The sequence below is a fragment of the Anopheles marshallii genome, chromosome 3 (genome assembly GCF_943734725.1).
Source record: "Anopheles marshallii chromosome 3, idAnoMarsDA_429_01, whole genome shotgun sequence".
In the NCBI taxonomy this organism is placed as follows: domain Eukaryota; kingdom Metazoa; phylum Arthropoda; class Insecta; order Diptera; family Culicidae; genus Anopheles; species Anopheles marshallii.
In genome coordinates, this window is record NC_071327.1 from 49,333,214 (window position 1) to 49,355,156 (window position 21,943).

A 21,943-nucleotide genomic window follows, 5' to 3' on the forward strand; every position below is an offset into this window, starting at 1 on the left:
CTGAAATCTGCTGTTAGTAGTTCATTTTGATCATAAAATGGATATTGTTGAATCGTGAGCACAGATAACGATATGGTTATAGTTCGTTTATTAGATAATTTAAGGGAGCTTTTAATGTTATAAAATGGTTAAATATTATACAATGTGGGGTAAATGCCCCTAGGAAACTGTACCATTTAGCCCATTCGTCGTTTTGTTCTAATAGATTTTTTGTATGCCTTTAGAATTTATTATAATTATTGCTGTATTTTTTATATTGTTTAGTCTCGTCTTAGTAAACTGATAATTAAGTATATTTTAATGTTTATTTGGAAAGTATTATCGCCGAAACATATTGATGATATTTCATATAATGCTACTTTGAAAGCTAATGTGATTATGATGATTATAAATATTCAATTGATTAGGGAAATGGACAAATTTGTTCAAATATAGCAGGCGCTACAGGTTATAATAATACTGAAAATTAGTAATTCTTGAAAAATAATGTTTATTATCCCATACACGAGTGTAAGATTGTTTACATTAATTCAGTTTTATTCGTACTATGAGAACTGATGAGTGTTTCGCCATGTAACTTTACTGACACTATTTTCAACCGTTATCGGGTACACACGCGAATATACTTTCCTGGAGCGATTAATAAACTCACCGACACAAAACCTCTCGTTGTGTCGATCATCCATGTGATCGTTAGAACCCTGGACGAGGTTTCTCTTACTGGAGCCGTTGGACACGTCGAGGCCTTACCTTGGGCAGGGGGACACTCAATAGTCTTGAAAAAGTCGTTAGGATTGGGTTGGATAAGATCCAGCCTGACGGTCCAAAACAATCTATTCCGTGTGAATGAGTCGTTTTGTTTACATCCATAATTTAGCTGCTTATTCTGCTAATTTTCTTCCAGTTGTTACAACAAGTTTGATCGCCTGTTTGTTATAGCCAAAGATGTTTATAATTTACAGTTGTTCATTTCCCATTTGTTCTTGGTTTCGATCGAACGATTTATTCCTGTCGTAATACCAACCAAAACAATAGTTATGATCATTTGTTGCTACGCAAGCATAAAATGTGTCACCTATTGTCGCGGTGCGATCGATAGCTACGCTTGCACAAAATGTGTCGCTTGTGTCGAACCGATCGGTCGAGGTGCGATCGATTGTTACATTGATTATTCAAATGTCATCTATCGTTAGGATATCATCTTGTGTTAGGAGTTTGCCAAGAAAAAAATACACTGAACCTATGTATATGTAATTAAACTTAACAAAAGAGCAGTTGACAGTTCGAATACGAACGGCTAGAATCTCAGTACGAGAGAACACTCATTTCATAATCAGTCCATAACCCAACACTCATTTCATAACACGAGCGGCCCGGACCAAAATCCCATCCGGACCAATCCCTCGTACGCAGGACTGACTATTCAGCCGCGAGTAAATAAAGTCACAGAAAGCCAGAATTGGCAGGAACCTCTTGAGGTTGTTGTGCCGATAAAGAAGAAAATACAACATTCTTTAATATGTTTGTAAAATCATAATCCAAATTACTTCAAATTTCTCCAATCTAACAAGGAAAGTGATGTTAAAATTGGCCTTTGTTCCAAGATTTTTTTATGATCGTATTTTATATTTGAATAAACAGTTAAGCTATTTCTTCTATTACATTGTAATTATTACGTATTGCTTTAGTTATTTTTTCACTTTTTCAAAATTAAGGTTCTAACATTGAAATAATTGTTTTTGAAGCTTAAAGAAAGATTTACATCATTGCCATGAATAAAGCTAATCGAGGTAAAGATGCAATGGACAAGACGCCAACCACCTCTCTGGGACATTTGAGAGAAGAATCGGTGGAAAGAATAAAATGGGCAAAAATTACGACCTGCCAAAACCAGGATAGGCCAACTGCGGCTGCGAAACAAGCTGCCAAAAGGCAAGCCTTCTCCAGGCCGGTTCGTTCCTCCCAGATGGCAAACAGCCAATAACGAATGGGCGAATGAACGATAAAAACCGACCGATTATCGAATATGATTGCCATGCGTATCGAGTCCCACCGTGGCACCGTGTTTTGCGGCATGTGTTTTATGCTTCAGGTACCTTTTTGGGATGGCGAAGTAAAGGCAAAATACCCACCGAAAAATAAAAACGGACTGACTGGACGGTGACAAAAACGTGAAACAAATGCAGTGCACGACCGCACAAAACCCACGGGACTGTCGGGCCATGCCTGGACGTGAATCGGGTCTTCGCCTGCCGTTCACGTTCACGTAAGAAAAATGGCGGGCTTAATTAACCGTTGCAACGTAATTTAGCCATCCGTACCGGGGGCAAAAGGACTCCCGCAGCAGGCGAAAAGGCGCGTCTGTCCTTCGTGCAGTTTTGTCGTGTTTTGTGTGCTGTCTTTCCGGACTGCGTAGTCGGTGTAGTACAAGAAAACCTCCATCACTCGACAATGCCGCGAAGGGAAAACGCACTAGCCGGCCGCGTGATGGCCAACCACTTGCCACCTCTGTTTCGTTTGTCCGACCGTTCGGCAAGTCGGCAGTCGATTACTTCATTAAGTTTCACTCTGCTCGAAAGTGCCATTAATTTCAGGGCGCTTTCGAGCTGCCAGTTTAATATTATTAGCAATAAATTCAAATCTTTTGCCCAGTTCCCGGTTAATGAAACAATTTCATTAGCTTGAAGTGGAGGAGGCTTGGATTAGGGTGACGATGGTGTTCCGATGGTTTCTTTAGCCATCCTTCCTTGAATGTTTTGGCGGGGGTTAGGTTACTTTGGACATGCCAAGTGGCGATTGTTGGACATTTCTTATGGGGTTGACAAATAAGTTTGCTGATGCAAAACAAGCAAGTATTCGTGAATCGTAAGCGTCTTGAGTGGATTTGACGAATGGCAAGACAGGACGCTTGCAAGTCGATGGATTTTTCGTACCACCTAGCGGCACAAAAACGACCAAGGCTTTGCGCAAATAAAAGTAAAATTATGAAAATTTTCACCACGCCTCTTCCTAGCCCAACGGGGCCCGTAAATGGAATTGGAATCGCTTAAAGACCATGTCCTTTTCCGTGTCAGAATGGAAAACACCGGCAGCACGGTGTGTGTTTAATCCGGTTAGCAAAATCTGGAATTTTTCTACTTCATTTGCGTTCGACATGCGAGGAAGATGGAACGGGTGGAACGGGGAATGCGAATGGAAGGAGGGTCGGGACGATGGTTTTGCTCCTTCCGAAACCTTCGTGTAAAACGTCGGTCGGTCGACCCAATTTGTATGATAAATTGTTGGAAAACGCTGACAACCCCGGGGGCAAACGTATCGAGCGCTCCTACGTGTAAGGCGAGAGGCCAGCCGAAACGGAAGCGTTCGATTGTGTGTATATTTGAATGAAAAATTAGGCCTCCGTTGAATGTGTGTATGTACACGTCCTTGATGGATGTTGTCACACGTTTCATTCAATAGCCCGCCGGCCTTTTCATCACTTTCACTTTTTTCCTTTCAACGGAACATGTGTGGGATGGGTTTTTGCGACCGGAATATTTATTTATCGAATTAAATAAAACTTTACAACCAACGGTTTCGTTGGGTAAATGTGTTGGCTGGCTGGAGAGTTCTACTGGAAGACCACATTTTGGGGCGTGTTATTAATGAGAATATTAAAGCTGGGAGGGTTTTATTTTTACACTAAGGGTATGTTAGCTTATGTAATGAGGCTTTTTCCTAGTTGTCCGTTTGTGTATAGTACATTGTTTACCGTTGGTAATGGTGGGACGTATGGAGTCTGGTGTTTTTCTATGAATGTAAAGAGTTGTAACACTTTGGGATTGTTTATTTAAGAGACATGAATGATAACGCTTTAAATTTGACAATGATGTACTAATTGAGTTGGTTTTTTACTAGTTGTAACCAAACTCTATTGTTTGTTTTACAACCTACTCAAGAAAGTCTGGCTCGATTTTTTGCTGAATTAGGATTCTCATTTAGCTCTTTTATGATAATACAACATTAGATATGAATTGCATTTTTTTATTTTGTCCTGAACCAATCCTTCACATTTTAGATTTGTTTGTAAACACATGACGTGACCGATTCAAAATCCCATCCGTACAATTTCTCCGTAGCAAGGACTATTCGGCTAAGTGAAATTTGTTTAATAAGACGAGTATACCAGAAATGGCATGCATCGCCTAGTAGATCGTTACGCCAAGTAGAACATTTTTTTTGAAAACTTTTGCATAGTTTTGCATTGGTTCGTAATAAATTTTTAAGTTCACTTCATTTAACTCGTTACTTTTTCCCTTCAATCGCCACAGGAGTCGTATAAATCGCTCGCTGTCGAGCGCCGTCGTCTACCAATCTTTCAATCGCGGTCTTTTCGGTGGTCGTATTAACGTCAACACTCCATTTAAATCTTTCCACGCCTTCTCTGGCCAGGTGGTTAAACTAAAAGGACTTTACAGGCTGGATCGCCCGGTGTCATTCTAATGACATGACCAGCCCACCGGAGCATGGCGAGTCTAATTCCCCCTATGATAACGCGGCTTATCGTACAGTTTGCAGAGCTTGCCATTGTAAAAAGATTCCTATATTGTCTTTTGGCATTCTGTAATTTATCGACGAGTTTCTTTTAAGTTATCATTACTGCTAACTTTTTTAGGACATTTTTCACTTTATCGTATTTGTTGGATTAGAAGTTTAAAAAAATGTTTTTTCATAACATCATGTTCGTTGTTTTGTTTTTGTTTGTTGGTGATTCGTGATGCTTCTAAGCATAGTTCTGGCAACTGTAGACGAAGACTACCTTTCGTAATATTTATTATAGTTTGAACAAATAAATAATTAGATTTTGTGATATTTTATTCTATTAATTCTCTCGTTTACATTTTTTTCAAAGATAAGCACAGAAAACGCACTTCGTATTAATGCATTTAACTAAATGTATCATTAGCATTAAGAAAAATAATAAATCGCGAAGCTTTGCCTTAAGCATAATATTATGATAAAATAGTTTAACAAGGTAAACATTTTACCTACGCAAAGTAGAAAAAACACGTTTCTTTTAAGCATTCATTATCATATGCTGAATTTGTTACACATTGCATCAAAAAGGATACGCACTGCTAATCATCCCGGGATATGTGCCCTCCTTTGGAGTCATTCCCGCCCTGTACTTACCATCGGAAGCAGCGAAAGATGAGCGGACGTAAGGTTGCTGCTGCCATTCGAGACCGTTTGACGCCGCATGGTACCAAATTTCAATTTCTCTGCACTCAGCGTCAAAAACAATGTAATTACAGCCTCATAATATCCTCGTCGTCATATCCGAGTGCGAGTACATGCGGGAACGGAATGAGGGATAAGGTGGGTAAGGGGCATGGGACCGGCATGGCTCAAGGGCTAAGGGTTGGTTTGTCAGTACCGGCGTGCGGTACCCTCCCGCCGTGAGAAAGATGATGATAATGGTTACGGTGATAATGAAGGTAATGTTAGTGAGGCTCTCGGCACTTGCTTGACGGTGCTGATGCATATCACGTCGGTAATTAATTTTCGCTTTCACATTTCAATTTGCACCCAGTCGTATGCCGTTTGCATCTCTCTCTTGGATGGCCAGCAGTAGGATGGGATCTTATTAATGGAACAGTTTTGATGGCGTGATGTGGGCGCGTGGGTTTGATGAGTGCACACGAAGGAAAAGGGATTCACATGCCGCATGAGACGAAACCGTTTTGCTGGTAATTTATTGAAAGTAACTAAAAAAACTCGAGGATATAAATCACTGATGAGTTGGCAAAACGAAAAATGGACCAAATATTTTCAATCTGACACAAAGGATATAATAAAAAAGGAGTACAATTTATAAAACAATTTGTTCCACACCCATGTCTAAAGCAACGGTTGTAGCTTGAATGAGCCATCCCAAATTCCAAGCTCGTAGTTCGCGTATCCTTTTTGTTTTTTTACGCTCCCTTCCTTTTGCTGCCCCTCTCTCTGGCCAAATAAAATCGGTCAATATTTATCGTTGAACCGTGCCGATTCTCTCGGCAATCGTGTGCTATCAGTTCATTGTAGGGAAAGAAAAAAATCCGAGCGAACGTAAAACCCCCAGCAGAGGGAAAAACTTTGGCCGGGTGGTGGTAACTCGATACATCATCCGAACGAACGAACGGACGGACGGATACCGCTGTCCCGGATCCGGGACAGTTGCATACGGGCGTGATGGAATTGTAAGCCTGCATTCCGCTGGGATCATGAATTTCAATGAATATTATCACGTCACAATCAACGCGCGCGGGAAACAAGGATGAGACGCCATCGGCAGCGCGGTGTGGGCTTTGTTTTTGTTGCGTAATGAAACGATTACGGTTACGAGTTTGTGATGGGTTTTGATTGCTTTAATGGATGGGGCCCCGGTTTTTCGGTGTAGCCATTCTGCATCCAATTGATGAGCAGATGAATTTTATTTACGATCGAATCATTAAACTGTGGGCAAAGCATAAAGGCATTGTCGGCTTAGAGCGATGGAATCACATTTGCAGCTTATAACAAAGCATTTCAATAATTGTTATAAACGTGTTACGAGCGTTAAGCGCACGAAATTATGATGTCCGCGCAGTGAACGGGTTTGTTTTTAGTGAAACAAATTGCCATTTCCATTAAATGCTTTCAGCCGAAACAATAGCACACACGTGTTGCTGTACACGTGTTTGGCAGGGCACACTGGACGAAAGCTGTAGAATAGTCGGGAAGAAAATAAAAACACGGACGTTGTGATTCAATAATTTCTAGTCCAAATGGAAAGTTACTTGATCGCCAAGGTCACGAAGCAGTTGAAGCAAAAACATTTTTTTTAAATTTTTGTCAGCCTTTGGCATAGTTCTGGCAAGATAGGACAGTGCCGTCCGACGAGTAATCCCTGCATTTTTCTTAGAGAATATAGTATTCAATCCAAATTTGTTTCTTTGAATTATCTTTATTCGATATTGTTCTTCCGTCATTTACATTCAATCAATTCTGTTTAATGCATATATTATTCTATATGTATACTTTAAGATGCAAAATATTGAACTAGACTTCGACTCTTGATTTTACGACGAATAGGGTAAAAATTAAATATTAATTATCATGTTAGGACATCGTTTCGTTTTTGGCTTCAGCCTTCCGACTTCATGTAATGAAAAAGGTCGGGAATGGAGAGAACGATTTAGAATATAGGAAGCAATAAAGGAGAGCAGGAAATGGGGCAAGAGGGTTTGGGTATGGAAGCCGAGCAGCCGATATATGGATTAGACAGGGATACAGCAGAAACACCTATGACTATAATTTTATTATGTTTTAGTTTTAATAAAACTTTATAAAGATTTTTATAATCTCTGTCATAAGTGCTACAAATTTAGAAGCAATTCAGAAATAAAAAGGTGAAAAGCGAAAAAGTAACGATAGATAAATAAAAGAGGAAGGTAAGGTCATACGAACAAGGGGAATGAAGTATGCGTTTATGCTAGAGACAGGCGTTAAGGGGTGTATATGTTGAAACATAAATTTACATGTTAATAAATGAAATGAGACCAAAATAACATTTGAAATCGTAACACTTGAAATATGCCGCTTGTTAGGCTGCTTGAAGGATAGGTATGTGAATGGAGTTTGAGGAAAATGTATCTCTTTCAAGCGTTGTTTATGAAAAAACAAAATGAAATGAAAAAAAGTATATAAATTCTAAATAAATCATGTTAATCACATCGCCAGTTAAACGTTCCCAACAACTGTAATCGGGAAAGTGCAGTTCATTTGATTGAATTTGATCCGAATTTATAATCTGCTAAATCTTACTCCTAAAACTAGCACAGATTCGCATTATGCCCAAGCCGTGTTATCAAAACAGTTTGAGCCTGGTTTCCGTTTTGCTTTCTCTGACTAACAAGAATCGCTGCTTTTCTTTCCGTGCACGGTTCGATGCGCTTGAACTGTAAGCAGAACATCGGGCTGTTAGTGTGGCTGGTCTGGTTTTGGGTTCTGAAACGTGAGGTAGATTTGATGACATCGTTATTTTAAGCTATTGTATTGAATTTTAAGAGAGTTTTACAAGCGAGTAAAATTTAATTAATCGTCTTTAGCCCTTTAGCCCCATCATGGCGTTTGAAACATACAAGGACTTTTAATCGAAGTTGGGAAGTATGGCCACTGATAAACTGAGAAAACATCGTAAACGGTCGTGATTGATCGGTGTTAAGAAGGAGAATCTTATTACGCTTGGTAGAATTTTTCACAACAGAGTAATAAGAATTATTCTTTTTTTTGTTTTTAACCCTAGAAAACGATCCATTTCAGCTCAGTCGACAGGTATAAATTTGTTTTTCTCGTCTAAATAAGTATGAACTCCAGAAAAACACGTCTGGCAGTGTGTGGGGCAGAACTCATTCTGTTCTTTATACCTTTGAAACGCTTACGCCTCAGTAGCCTAATGAGCTTTTCCTTTGGTGGAGCAGTGTTCAATGTTTAAAGGTGGAGGAAATTGATCGAAAACAATCTTGCATCTTTCGGTTCTGTGCTGTTTAAAGCTGTTGCTTGGAGTAAATAGAAAAAAAACGATTGGAACAAGTGCGGTGAAGCTTTTGCGGAATGGATGAATGCAGCTTCGCTCATCTGTATCGACCACTTTCATTCATCAGTGTGCTGCGCTTCCGTGATAATCGATAACTCAGTCGAAAGGAAACAATTTTATTTCGGCTCGACAATGTAGGACGAATCTAAAGAATTGCGACAATCTGGGGAGTGAAAGAGAAGAGTGAGAGAGGAAAGCAGGGTAAATCCTGCCGGTGGGTGTCGTGCAATAATGAAGGGAAAAATGTTGAAAAATCTCTGGACACATACATAAACACACTAACAGCTTCGCGTTTCAACTCACCAACCCAAATGCGCGCTGAACGGGAAACCAAAACAAGCAAAATTAAATCAGCCTTTTTGACGAATCCATCCATCCGTCCATCGCGCTGTTCATTCGTTCATCATCGGGTGTGGAGGCATGTTCGCTTCCGCTGGTGAGCTGGGCAAAGGATGAAAAATGTATGCGGTTTGGTTTGGTTGTGCTGAGCGCAGCAACAAAAAATACGGGAGAAGCTTTAGAAAGAGGGCAACACGGTAAGACATGTGCATGCAGCCAGAAAGGGACGCCGGTAGCGAATAAATGGAATGAAGAAAATCAAACAAGGATCCCTACCGGCATCCGTGGCTGCTGTTCGGACGATTTAAAATGGATTAATTTGTTTTGATGTTCGTCGTAAAACAGCGAGAAAGAGCGAGAGAGAGCTGGTGAGCTGGAGAGGGTGTCATGACACACGGAACGGGTTGACGGGGCTGGTCAACCGGCATGGAAAGGAAGGGAACGGTGGGAAAAAAGCCAAATTTTCGATTAAAGCGAACGCGATAAAATTAATGGTTCACACCGGGAGGGAAATTTTACCACCTTCCATCGATTGCAATCTAGCAGCAACCGTCCTTCCCGGAGCTTCCGGTAGATGGGTTTTGCTCGAAAGTGAACCATATTTTTTCCCGCATACAATCTAGCGGAGTTTGGATGTTGGAACGAACCGTAAGGAAGTGTGTGTGTGCATGTGTTTTTCCCACTTTGTTGTGGTAATTTTCCTCGGAAGGGTAGGATTTATCGTTAATATCGAATTACGCTCAATGAGGAAAGCTTATTATGTTTACTTTTGCCAACATAATAGATCGAAAGTGTCGATAATGTTTAAAAGCTTTGAATGATCTTCCTGGTTGTGTGAAAGTGTAAAAAATATGCCTAAATAATGCGCATGGTCTATCCTTTGGCATCGCAACATATCGCAACATTTTTCCTTTGGATAATCTGCTTATTATTTTAGATAACTAATTTTATTTCAATGTGTTTCTTAATTTGATGACAGAAATTTTGAATGTAACATTCATTTAAAAATGGATAAATTTAAAAATTCGCTTGTACATAATACAACGAATCAATTTATCTTGAATAACATTATCAAATATGTTGAAATTGTTGATATACTGATGAAAATAATTTTATATCAAATACTTGCGAGAGATTTTTTAGATTTCCCAACATGAAAACCTCTTAGTTTGTGGTGTGATATTTATGTTTTTGACTCATGTGCTCATGTTGATTTTTTCTTGGAAGTCATCTAAACCGCTCACGGTAGAGGTTCTTCATCTGACAATCGTTTTTCCGCTCTTTCTATCATTACTCCAGTACTCCTTCCATTTTAAATGGGGTGTACAACTCCTACTCTGTACATGTAGGCAGTCAAAAGACTTCACGGGTTAGATTGACTAGAGTTACTCTAATGACATCACCTGCCCGACTAGAGTCTAACGATAAATTTTAATTTGTTGGACGACACAACACGTAGAGCTAAGAAGGTATCCATTGTTTAGAGTTCTTTCAAAAATTCTTCAGAAATCCTTGAGAGAAATTTCAACTTCCCATTTCCCACTGGAATATTGGAACACATAACTATCACTCATGGCTTAGAGCAGTAAGTGAGAATTGTGACATTGTATGTCCTGTACTGTCCCAAATTATACTTTGGCGACAGATGTTTTGAGTGCAAATATTTCTTCAGGCCTTGTATACGCCACTTTAAATCAAGACAAGATTTCCATATCGTCCGGTTATTCAACTACAGATAAATAAAGTCAAAGAGAGCCAAAAATGGCAGGACTTGACCTCTTGAGGCCTCTTGTTGGGTCTGTGATTTTGTGATATTATAATGGTTGATAATTAAACTTTAAGCTAAATAATAATTTATTAAACTTGGTGTAATTGTTGATATTTTTCCACAAATTATTGAGAATAAACGTACTTATAAACACCATGGATGTCATCTTCTTTCCAATGACACGCCCGTTGTCAGACTCTTGCTGAAAAGCTATTAAGCTTAAGATTACTTCGTCCAAATATCGTTTGTGTCGACAAGTATGTTCCAAACAGAAATTTAGTCTTCAAACATTACCCAACTTCCTTTCCCTAGTGCCGGGTTATGCGATATGGTCGAAAGATGCTCCACATCCTGCATGGTCAAACACGAGCGTGATTGCATCTCCCCAGACCTTCGACGTACAATTATTGACTGACGCATTACGGGAAGCAAACAAACTCCGGCACCATTGCGGACCGTCCGGGGGTAGTTAGCTTGTACTAACATCGCACTAACTGACAATGCAAATAAACATACATACCGTTTCGTGGCCGTATCGGGGGCGAAGAGGAACAGGGGAGCATCTGCCAGTAGATCGAGAGGGTGGTTGTGATTTTTGCTACCCTGCCGCAGTAATGATTACCACCTACCAAAGCTACTATCATCGTGAAAATGAAGCTAATAAAGATTAGTCTTGTTGGTCTTATCAGTTCACTGCAAGCGGGTCAAAATGCTGGCACATTTGTATGTAACAATTAAGAAGTTTCCTTCTTCGCCTTCATTGATACGTTTTATGTTCAGTAATACTATATTGCACTGTTTCATCTTAATAAAATCATTTAAGTGTTTAATGAACAAATGTGTAAGTTTGCATAAGAATATATGCGTAAAATGTTATGGATGAAAACCAGTTTTTTAATGGCTACATACTACATAGAGCTACATACTTCCACTGAGACTGAGAATATTTAATTAAATATTACTGTGTGAAAAAAAAATAAATTTAGTTCATGCAGATAAAACGCTATTCTTATCAAAGTGGAATGTCGTAATATACACAAGCAATGGCAAACTTATCGCGAGTAATGGATAGAAGTTAGATAAACGCAGCACGAATGTGTTTGCTTCCTTTGGTTAAATGTGTGCAATGCAAACTTAACATTTGTTGCTATTTATATTCAAAGTGTTGCTTCAAGCTGAAAATACCTTCAATTTGCGACAAAAGCTGGACATTGGTAACGCGCATGATGGAGCGATGAACGAAAAGAACTCACTACGTCTTACACACACTCAGCATGACGGTACGGAAGGTGAGAAGGAATGATTTATGAACTGTTCGTTGCGATTGTCAGTGCGCCATGTGCTGTGCGCCACCGGGCACAATGTTTTAATGCGTATGTGATAAAAAAAGAAGGTTTGGTAGCCGTGCTTATCGTGCGACACCGATACCAATGGGTAGGGGTACCGGTTCATTCCTTCAGTTACAGATGTCGGTTGATGCATTTTTGAAGATGACTAACAGTGGCAACCGTACCGTGTGCCTGTGTGTGATTTATGTGTATTCTGTGTGAAGAATCGTGGGTGTGGTCGGGAAATTTGGGCCTGACAGTGTGTAATTAATTAACCATTTTACTCACCATTTGCATATCGATTAGGTTTGCTGGTTAGGATGGGGATGGAACGTGACGCAGCCTACCAGACACCCGGGTCTGGACCGGTCGTTCACATTCCTTTCGATACTGCAATCTGCACAGTCGGCGTACGGGCACAGGCTCGTGGTGGTAGACATGTAAGTCTACCGCTGAAATGACGCAAGGGTAAACCATCTCTTATCAGCATTGCGGCTCCGGCATGATAATAATTGAAATAGAACAGCAACGCGCACTAAATCCGTACACATTCGCTTAGCAGGCGTGTAGGTGCCCTGCCTATCGTTTATTAGACACAGGAACATCGGTGTGCTTTTTTCCCCCACATTTTACCCTGGTCAGAGAATAATTCATCGCCTGCTTATACCTCACACACGGCGCTATGTGCGCTGTTCTGTCGAATGCGGTTAACGAACTCGCAACTCGTGAAATGTGGAGTACGTGAGGTGGAATTGATGCTGGCAGAAGTGTTTGGCGGATGATTTGTTTTGTTTCCCAAACACTTTTGTATGTGGTTCTGTGGCGTCTTGTCGCGTTGGCACACTATTGCCACACACTCGTAGCCGGAAAGTCACGTGCCGACCGGCGTTCGAACTGGGGGGGTAGGGTGCAATGAACGCACGAGAATCTGCGATAAGATCCCATCCACCTGAAGTACATTCAATATCGCAGCTTCTTGGGTGCGCGCGAGCAAGATCAGATCGGGTCCGCTCGAACATTGCAACATTTCCAGCGAGTGAGCGCACGGTACTCGAGGATGAGATATTAATAAAACTTCCATAAAAGTCGATTTCAGGAATGGGGAAAAATTTTAATAATCTTCTGAGTCTTGTGCGTTCCTTGGTCGGTTTGGTAGAGGCATACTCAAACGAAGATAAAAAAAAACTCCTTAGACCAGAAGCGGCAATATTCAACGAACCAGCCAGTGCTAAATCCAAAGCCGACGAAATGTATGAATAAGACTCCAACCTTAAGGATTGCTATCAACGCCCTGGCAGACGGTTCCCACCAGACCAGATTTCTCTAGTAAGCAACGGGAGGATAAAAATGTAGCTGTTGGTAGAAAAAGCATCAAGCACGTGGCTGCAAGCATTGTGTATTAACGGCTTGCGGCTTGCGGTGAGAATCGGTTGGAATGGTGCTTGGAGCCAAAACTGGGAAACAAATCAAGCAGTGGTGTGATGTTGGGTGCGAAAACGCTCTACCAGCGATTGATACCAAGCTGTGGGAAGCGGTGGGAACAAAATTGGTACACGAGGTACACAACACGGGATGGAAGTATGGAAAACATTATCGGATCGTTAACGTTTATTGGGCTATTTGTACTGCAAGTACTGCAGGAAGGGGTGTGTTGTTCATATCCTTCCGTTTTTTTGTGTGTAAAGCTGCAGTTGAAAATCTAATCGAAAATTGTATTCCACTTCCGGTTTGAAGTGTACGGCCGTTTATACGCGTACGTAATAATCGTTGCTTGATGTTGGTCTTGCTTAACGACAACGACGGCCGTTGATTGTTTTCCCTGAATCCGGTGCACAGAGTGGAGGTGGAAAATTCGGTGTGCGACACGCACGCACACGGAACAAAGTGGTGCGTAGCACGTCGTCCTTCGTTTTGCTATCGGGTATTTTAGAGTGGTTAACAATGTATCAAAATGTATGCCAGAGTTTCGATATCCTTTCGTGTGCCAATTGTTGTTTGGGAATGGCTCCTTTTTTTTTTAAATTTTTGTAACATTTTGAAAAGCTTTATATTTTGGTGCAACTTTGCTTTACATTAAAGTAAAAAATATGAAATCCCTCAAAAAGGTTTGTTTTTTTTCCTCGGTAGTCATTTCCCATCCATCTTCATCACACTCAAGGGTTAAACGATTCTGGTGCACGCCCGTACCATTTCGTATCTCCCTTGTCCATGGTGTGCACGTAATTGCTACCGAGCACGTTCGTGCCGGGTTTTGCCATATCGGCCTCCGCAATCCCTCGCTTGTTCGCCTGTACCACTACGTGTCGGTGGTGGACGTGAACCTATCCAAGCGCTCGCACGGTTTTTACCATCCCGTAACCCAAAAGCCAAATCCCATTCAGCAAATCCCTTCAGATTTTCCCGGGTGCGACACTGGCCGACGCAGGGAGTGGATGGAAGAGGTTTTCGGAAGCTACACGAAGTCAATTTTCAGAATCCCGAGAGACTTATTAACATCATTTAGAAAATATCACCATTTGATACGTTGTATCGTTGCCATTGTGCTGGATTTTAGTGTGGGAAGTAAATGCGGAAATGGGGGGGATTGGTTTTGTGGTTTTAAATACATTTATTAAAAAGTTGTTAAATTACAATCGAGATAATAGAATAATAAATCTTGAATTCATTAGAGCTCATTAAGTCAAGACATTCAAGACAAATCGTCTGGACACAATTGAGGACACACCAGCACACTGTTTTTGTGTTAGTTGTTACCATTGTTTGCTTCTCCTGTTTCGACATAGTGGTCTACCTGGTATTGCGTTCGTCAAATTAGCATTTTATTGTTAGAATTACCAGATTTTGCGTTTAAATTAACCATAAATGTTTTTTTGGAGTTCGTACTGCAGAATAAATTTGTCAAAGCCATGAAACAACTGCGATAGAATTATTAAACCCTAGAAATACATATCTTTTTAAGACCGGACTCATTATTTTTATGTTCCAGGCTATTAATCGTTTTTATGTCCATTGATCGAGACACCTGAGACTTTCCCTAGGATATCTTTCCAGGATGCTAGCTGAAAAATCACTTCTGTAATATGTGTTTGAAACATGCAACGTGCTAGATGGCACATCTTGGCCTCCCTAAATGTCACCCTTGTTTCAGCGAATGAGATTGTTCTACCATCCAGCGGTGATCAACGATAGAACGTTCCCCTGCAGAAGTGCCAACGAGTGAATAGAGATGGTAGTAAAAGTAATAACTACTATTGATGCAGGTATCGATGTCGGGTTTATCAGTATTTTCTAGCCTGCGTAATTTAAACAGAACATTGGACTATGGTGTTTGACATTCAGCGAAGAGCAACTCTGGTAGTTGTCTCTTCAATTTAAGGTGATCTTGAGGTCCACAACCACATAAGCGTCAGGTGGAACCCTGGGGATTAAGTTGGTCCGTTGGCATACTGTGTTCATAGACTTTTGTTTACTTTTACTAACGAGTAGTCAGTTTAGAATAAATCCACAATCAGTGGTTGAATACCCTAGGCACTTTTAATTTCAATGAATTGTCAATAGTCACTTTCAAATGTAGATTTGTGAAGCACTGGCTCAAGCGCTGATTCTCTCATTTTTCGGTTTGTTACTTATACTACTTTGGTTCCCTACTTCTCACTTACATCTTCAACTTGGAGTATTTGTACTTTCAACGGTTTTACTTTCCAATCGTTTTAAAGAAATAAAAGAACTGATTGCAAAACTCACGACACAATGAATACACAAACACGGTATGGAAAATATTGCCCCAAACCATGTGTGCACAATGGACCAATGTGTACTCCAACATACTCTATACTTAACTATTCTCTCAGTACCGCAAGGGCACTACTGAAGTGCAAATGGCAACGTGGTATGAATAAAATTATTTTTATCCCAATTTTATCAGCATGAAACTACGGCAAACTGCAACTGACCAGACTGCCTATTTTCGATTGAATCGCCTGCGAACACGGAATTGAATCGGATTAATTTCTATTTTATAGCGCAGTATTATGTACTTTAATCAGATTGGAGGTTATCTCGGCGTTCTGTTTCTTTCGCCCTTCGTACGACCAATTCTCCCTTTCATGCTGATGATTAAGAGGAGTTGCTGCAAGGAAAGCATTACCAGGAGAGAAGCTCTACTAAAAGGATGTACTCGGGCCGTTAAAGCGTGAAGTAAGAGCGAGAGAGCGAAAGCAATCCTCCTATGCTTACACACGCTTACTGCAGCTGTTGCAGAGCCCGATTGCGATGCATTTTATGCGACTACAGATTTAGCTCGGTGCAGTAGTTAGTTTTTAGTTGCAATTATTGCGAAACATTTTCGGTACTCGATTAGTTGGTGTGTTGCGACGTTGCGCCAGGATATGCGTTCGGCAGGTTGGCTCTATGATGCGGTTGAACGAATTTTCCGATGCCCAACCACACCGATAACCTTCCCACACGATGATGATGCTCGCACGGCTGCAATGAACCAGCAAAGGCTTCATTATTATTATATTGAACATCATTGTACCCGTTTGGATGCTATTTTTACCGGCTTTGGCTTTCGGAGCGGTGGTGGAACGCAAAAGACAGTGATGACTATTATTGAACGGTTGCAGTCGGTGCATTTGTGTTGAAGGCTTTCTGTGCAGCGTGTTTCCGAGTTCGGTGTTACGGCTATGGGTACGATTTTCAACTGGCTTAGAGCATCTGGTTTTTAATAGCAATTTCGATAACCGGCCGATAATGAAGCTGCTCGCGAAATTTATTGTCTCGTGTGCGTTCCGTCCGAACCGGTCATAAATAGGCCACCGCTCGCGTTTTGTTGTGGAGTTTTGCAAATTGGATTTGGGGATTTTGCTCTCCTGTGTGAAGCCGCGAGCTGATGCGATGGAATTCAATTAGAAGCGTTGTATACGGGATGCGCACTGCAACGGTTATAAGTATAACGGTTATAAGTACGATAGTATTTAGTGTTTGCAAATTGTTGATAAAATCATGAGAAATGTAATTTCCTACGGTTGGTACCCAGAAACGCCTAATCCTTAAAGTTGATCACCACTGTTTACGCTGCGATAAATGCTGATAGTTACCAGCCGGTTGAATCTTCTCCATTCTTCTCAAGTTGCGTGCAGCTGTCTTGCAGGTCACACCTACCAGGCGCACACCGTCGTTCCATCATTGATAAGAAATGTGTGTAATACCGTTTGCGGACGATACGCACGAAGATACGCCTAGAATTACGTTTGCGGTTGACAAAATTGACCGTCGAACTGTGCTAGACGATTGTACTGCAAGGCTGTGTGCGCGCTGAAAGCAAAACGCACCGGTAACCATACACCAGCCAATGCTGATGAAAATGATAGTGGCGATAAAAATGGCGTTGCTCGTACACCTTCCCTGTCTTAACAGTCCAAACGATCTACCAAACGTGTGTCTGGTACGATGCGCATGGGTATAACATGTGTTACAAGCGTTTCTGCTGTCCACGAGTTCCGGAGCCGGAAAGTAAATATTTAAACGGTTTGTTTCGGTGCTTAGGATATGGCTGGGAGGTTTCCTTACCGGCGAAAGATATTTTTCTATCGCTAGGATCCATGGGTAATTAAGGTCACTGATAGCTCAGATAGTCATAAGACGAGACACATAAGATATATGTGTATTTCTACGGTGTATAAAAAGTACTAAAAGACAATAAAAGAAATGATATTGAAAGTACTTAGCTTATAACTAGTACTAAGTTGGGTAACACGTGGTAATTATAACATTTGAAACATTTGGAGTACTTCTTACGATTGTTTATTTTTGTGCAAAATTGTTACCTTGTAGGTAAAACAAGCTAGGATTGTGGAGTAGTACAATTTAGAGTTTTTATCAAAATAATGCTGATTAAAATAATTATAAGATAAGAGAAATAAAAATTAATTATGTTTTTATTTCCACATCATCGTTACGTGTCATGTAAATTTCCCGCTAGCTACCATTCGATTCTGGTTCAGCATGTTCCCGCGTTCGCGTACGCGTCTGTACGGTCCTATCCGTCCATCCGACCCGGTAGATTACAATCAGTGCCACAACCACGTGATGTGATAACGTAACGCCTTTAGCGCATCTTCGCAACACGATCGTAACCGCAGGACCGGGCGCCCGACCATGCCGAATAACCTCAAATATCGTTGACTCGTCGACGCTCGCGGTGGACGCGAACGTACTCAGCGCACCGTCTGGCCATGGTCACCGGCGGTGTGGCGGTGATGTCGACGGTGTTGAACAACGTTGTCATTGCTGCCGGTGCCGGTGTCGCTGTTGCTGTCACCGTGTTCCAGTGTTTATCTTGTTGGGTTTTCTGTTTGTTCACACGGCTAGCGAAGTCACACCGTCGGCTCGAGCAAACTGACTCAGCAACTGAACTCTTGTGCTCTAGAGTAGGTGCTTTGGTGGGTATGGATGTTTCGTTTTTGCTTTCTTTCCCCGATAGCGAACCGTTGCTTCGGATGTATCTTCTCAAACAAGATAACAGACGCGCGGTATCGAAATATCTTGAATCTGCCCAACGCTATCAGTTGGCGGATGGTAATAAGACGTCCAGTGGGAATTTCGGAGTTAATACTGAACAGGAAATGCTCCCCGTTCATTCTTCACTTTGGAACTAAATTGTACGGGAGTAAATTGTTAGTCATCAGTAGAAGTCACAGCATTAATGACAACTGCACTTGATAGCTCGCTACGGAGGGTGAGAAATTCGTCGTACAGAGAGCACTCTGTGCTGTCACGGAGTGTCTGCTTTTGCTGGTGACATTTCATCATATGTTATGTTCGCTTTATCTTCCTAGTCTTCAGATGATCCGTTAAGACGACTGCCGGCAAATTTGTTGATCTTGTTCCTTTTCTACCTGCTAAGACGAGCAATTCGTTTCGTGCGTTTTTCTTGTACACTATCCAACCGTACTGCAGCAAGACCTCTTGGCCCCTCTGGTCCAATTCGTTGCATGTATGAGGCTGTGTGATTGTGTATGCGAAGGGTGTTTTTTTGTGTCCCCCGTTGGGCAGGACTAACTTGTAGACGACCCCGAGAGTGCACCCGTATTAGGTGTCTGGGGTGTTTTTTCTCCTCCTTTCGAACGACCAGCGTACTGGTTCACCGCAGATCGAAAGAACTTTCCCAACGAGGGACGGTCATGTCATCAAGAACCCATCAATCAAAAGTCTTTCAATCACACTTTCAAACACATTCGTCCCCTCGCATGACGTTTCGTAAAGGTTCGGTCACTGGGTTTCCTTGTGCGTTATCTTTGCTGCTCGGAGAAAAGCGTAACCTTTTTTGCCATTTTTCGCCTTCCCAAGGTTTGGCCGTCTTCTAGCCTTGGCCGGTCATTATTTAGTTACCGCACTGAGTTTTGGTGGACAGAGGAAAAAACACACAAAAATCGGGATCTAAGACTTTTACCAAGACGGGAAGAACACAGTTCGCTTGGGCAGATGCTAATGTAACGCCGCTTTCGATGACACACATCTTCGAAGTGGTCCAGGGTACGCGGTACGGTTGAAGGTTTCGTCACCATCGTCGTCTTCGCGGTGATAATGGTGGTGGTGAACTCGGTCGGCCAGACATCCAAACATTCACTCGCCAGACACATCACTCATTTGTTCGCGCCCGCTGATGTTCGTCGACGGGGTCGCACGACAGAAGATATGCTAACAGGATGAACTTATCCGGTCCGTACTTTTCCGTATCAAATTTCCCTCGGTTTGACAAATATTTTTGGGCTCAAAGAATGCCCCGGGAGGTGTGTTCTTTCGCTTCCTACTTTCAAATCTGTTGTGTTAGCTTTTTTTTCCCTGTATGCTACCAAACATTGTCACATTTCACAGCGAAGGGAACGAGTGATTGGGGTACTGGAAATGATCGTGGTGGTATGGTGCGTTACGCCAGATTCGAGGGGAGATCGTCTTGCTTGAGGTAGCCGCTTGTTCATGATCAGGATGTTTGTAGCGCTCAGTTTTCTTGTTTGATTTGATTTATTGAATGTGTACACACCAAAACAAATGCACCAGAGGGATATATTAAGATTGCAGAGAGAAAGGCGACTAATAGGTGGCCCTGAATTGGGTACGCAGACGGTTCGGTTGTGTGACAGATTTTGTCATGGAACAAAGCGATTCATTGTTGTGAGATCACATGCAACTGAATTGATGTAACGCTCATGTGGAAATAAGAAGCAATGTTGTTGATTTTTCATGTTGATTCATGTCGATTGTCGAACATGTCAATACGATTTAAAATGGAAGTAATTTATTTCATATAAACGTGTATGAATTGTATTCTAATGATGGGTTTTACATTCAAGGTTGGTGTTGATTACCTTAAAAAGCTGGTAAGCTTTTTACATTCTAGGTAGTTGATCAGCTTTTAAGTAGTAAGCTTAGAGGTGGACAGCTTTAACAAACGGTTATTTTTTGTTAATATGAAACAAATATTTAATTAGATTTTAAATTAACAAAAAAAAAAAGAAACATTTTTGTACTAATTTCAATTTTAGTTTTGACGTCTTAAGTATGTAGAGCCCTGCTGTACTGAGAAGCAATTTATTTACTATTTACTCTACGCATCCACTACAGTTTCACCACAATCGCTTTATCGACGGTGAAGATCATATCGCGATTGTCGACTTAATCGTTTGATTGCACTCTCGCATATACGTCCGTTTCTAAGCCGCTGTTCTCCACTGTTCCACTGTTCTAAGCCGAAAAAACAACATGAGCACACATGTTATGTTTGTTTAACTATGGAACGTGGAAGGGAAAGATTTGTAATGGATTGTTATGGCTGAACAAATAGGGCGACCGGTTGTTTCCTGGCCACCCACAACACTACCTTCTCCGCAAGCTAAACAGATTGAGGAGCGAGAGCAGAGATCTAGTATCAAGGGCAGACGATGCACCAAATTGGTCGTGTTCTGGCACGTGGCCGTAAAGTGGAGCAAAAAGTGCCACACATGTGGGACGGCTGCAAGCGCTGATCGCAATTGAATGCAAATTTTAACGAACCATCGTTTTTCCCAATTGAGATAGATCTTTTGCTCGGAATGCAGTTCGGGAGAAACAGGAACTCAGTTTTGTCAATAGTCAGCCAGTAAGTGAGACATAAAAAATGGCTTGTGACTCCTACTCCTAAGGCTATAAAGTCGTCCACACTGGTGGTATGTTGTGCAAGGGATTACTCAACGGGAAGTGGTGATGCGAAATGTGGTTTTGGGAAATTATATTGTGCGGCGAAAGATTTCAATTGTTTAAACCCGTAAGTTTTGCTTTTTAACGTTTTGTTTTATATTCTTCAAAGTTCGGGTAAAATCTAGTAAAAAAAAAAATTATCCGAAAATCCCTCTCTCTCTCTCCTAAAAAATTTCAAATCTTTCCCCCTTAAAGTGTTTGATATTTTTAAAATTTGTGTGTTGTGTAAGAGTTTTTAGAGCAAAATTCATGGAAATAATGTAAAAACAAAAAAATTGAATTAAAATATTGAATTTATGTTCTTTAGAAATCCCTACTTCTGAAGATGGGGGACCCATTTTGGGTCATTTCTAGATGGATTATAAAGTTTCATGCCAATGGGATTAAGAATTCCTACCCCTGGGATGTAATAGGGTAAAATTTGTTTCGCTGAAGAAATGTTGTCGTGGGATGCTGATAAAAAAGTGTGGAAAAAAAGTTACTGAAAGATTAATTTATGTATGTGTAAATTATTCAAACCAGTTAGTTGTATTTTGCTTTTTGAACGTTTCAAAATATTTAAGAAATATAATCATCTACCAAGTATATTAATAGACTAACTATCTTTCGTTTTCTTTTTCTTCTACAGGTATGTTTCCCAACATCCAACTGAGTGAGATCACAAAATTAGAG

At 41.0% G+C, this 21,943-nt stretch overlaps 1 protein-coding gene across 1 annotated transcript in view; it reads left to right on the forward strand.

Moving 5' to 3' along the window:
• Positions 1-21,943, forward strand: part of LOC128712766 (RNA-binding protein Musashi homolog Rbp6-like) — a 246,009-nt gene that overhangs the window by 12,429 nt on the left and 211,637 nt on the right. The window lies entirely within an intron of this gene.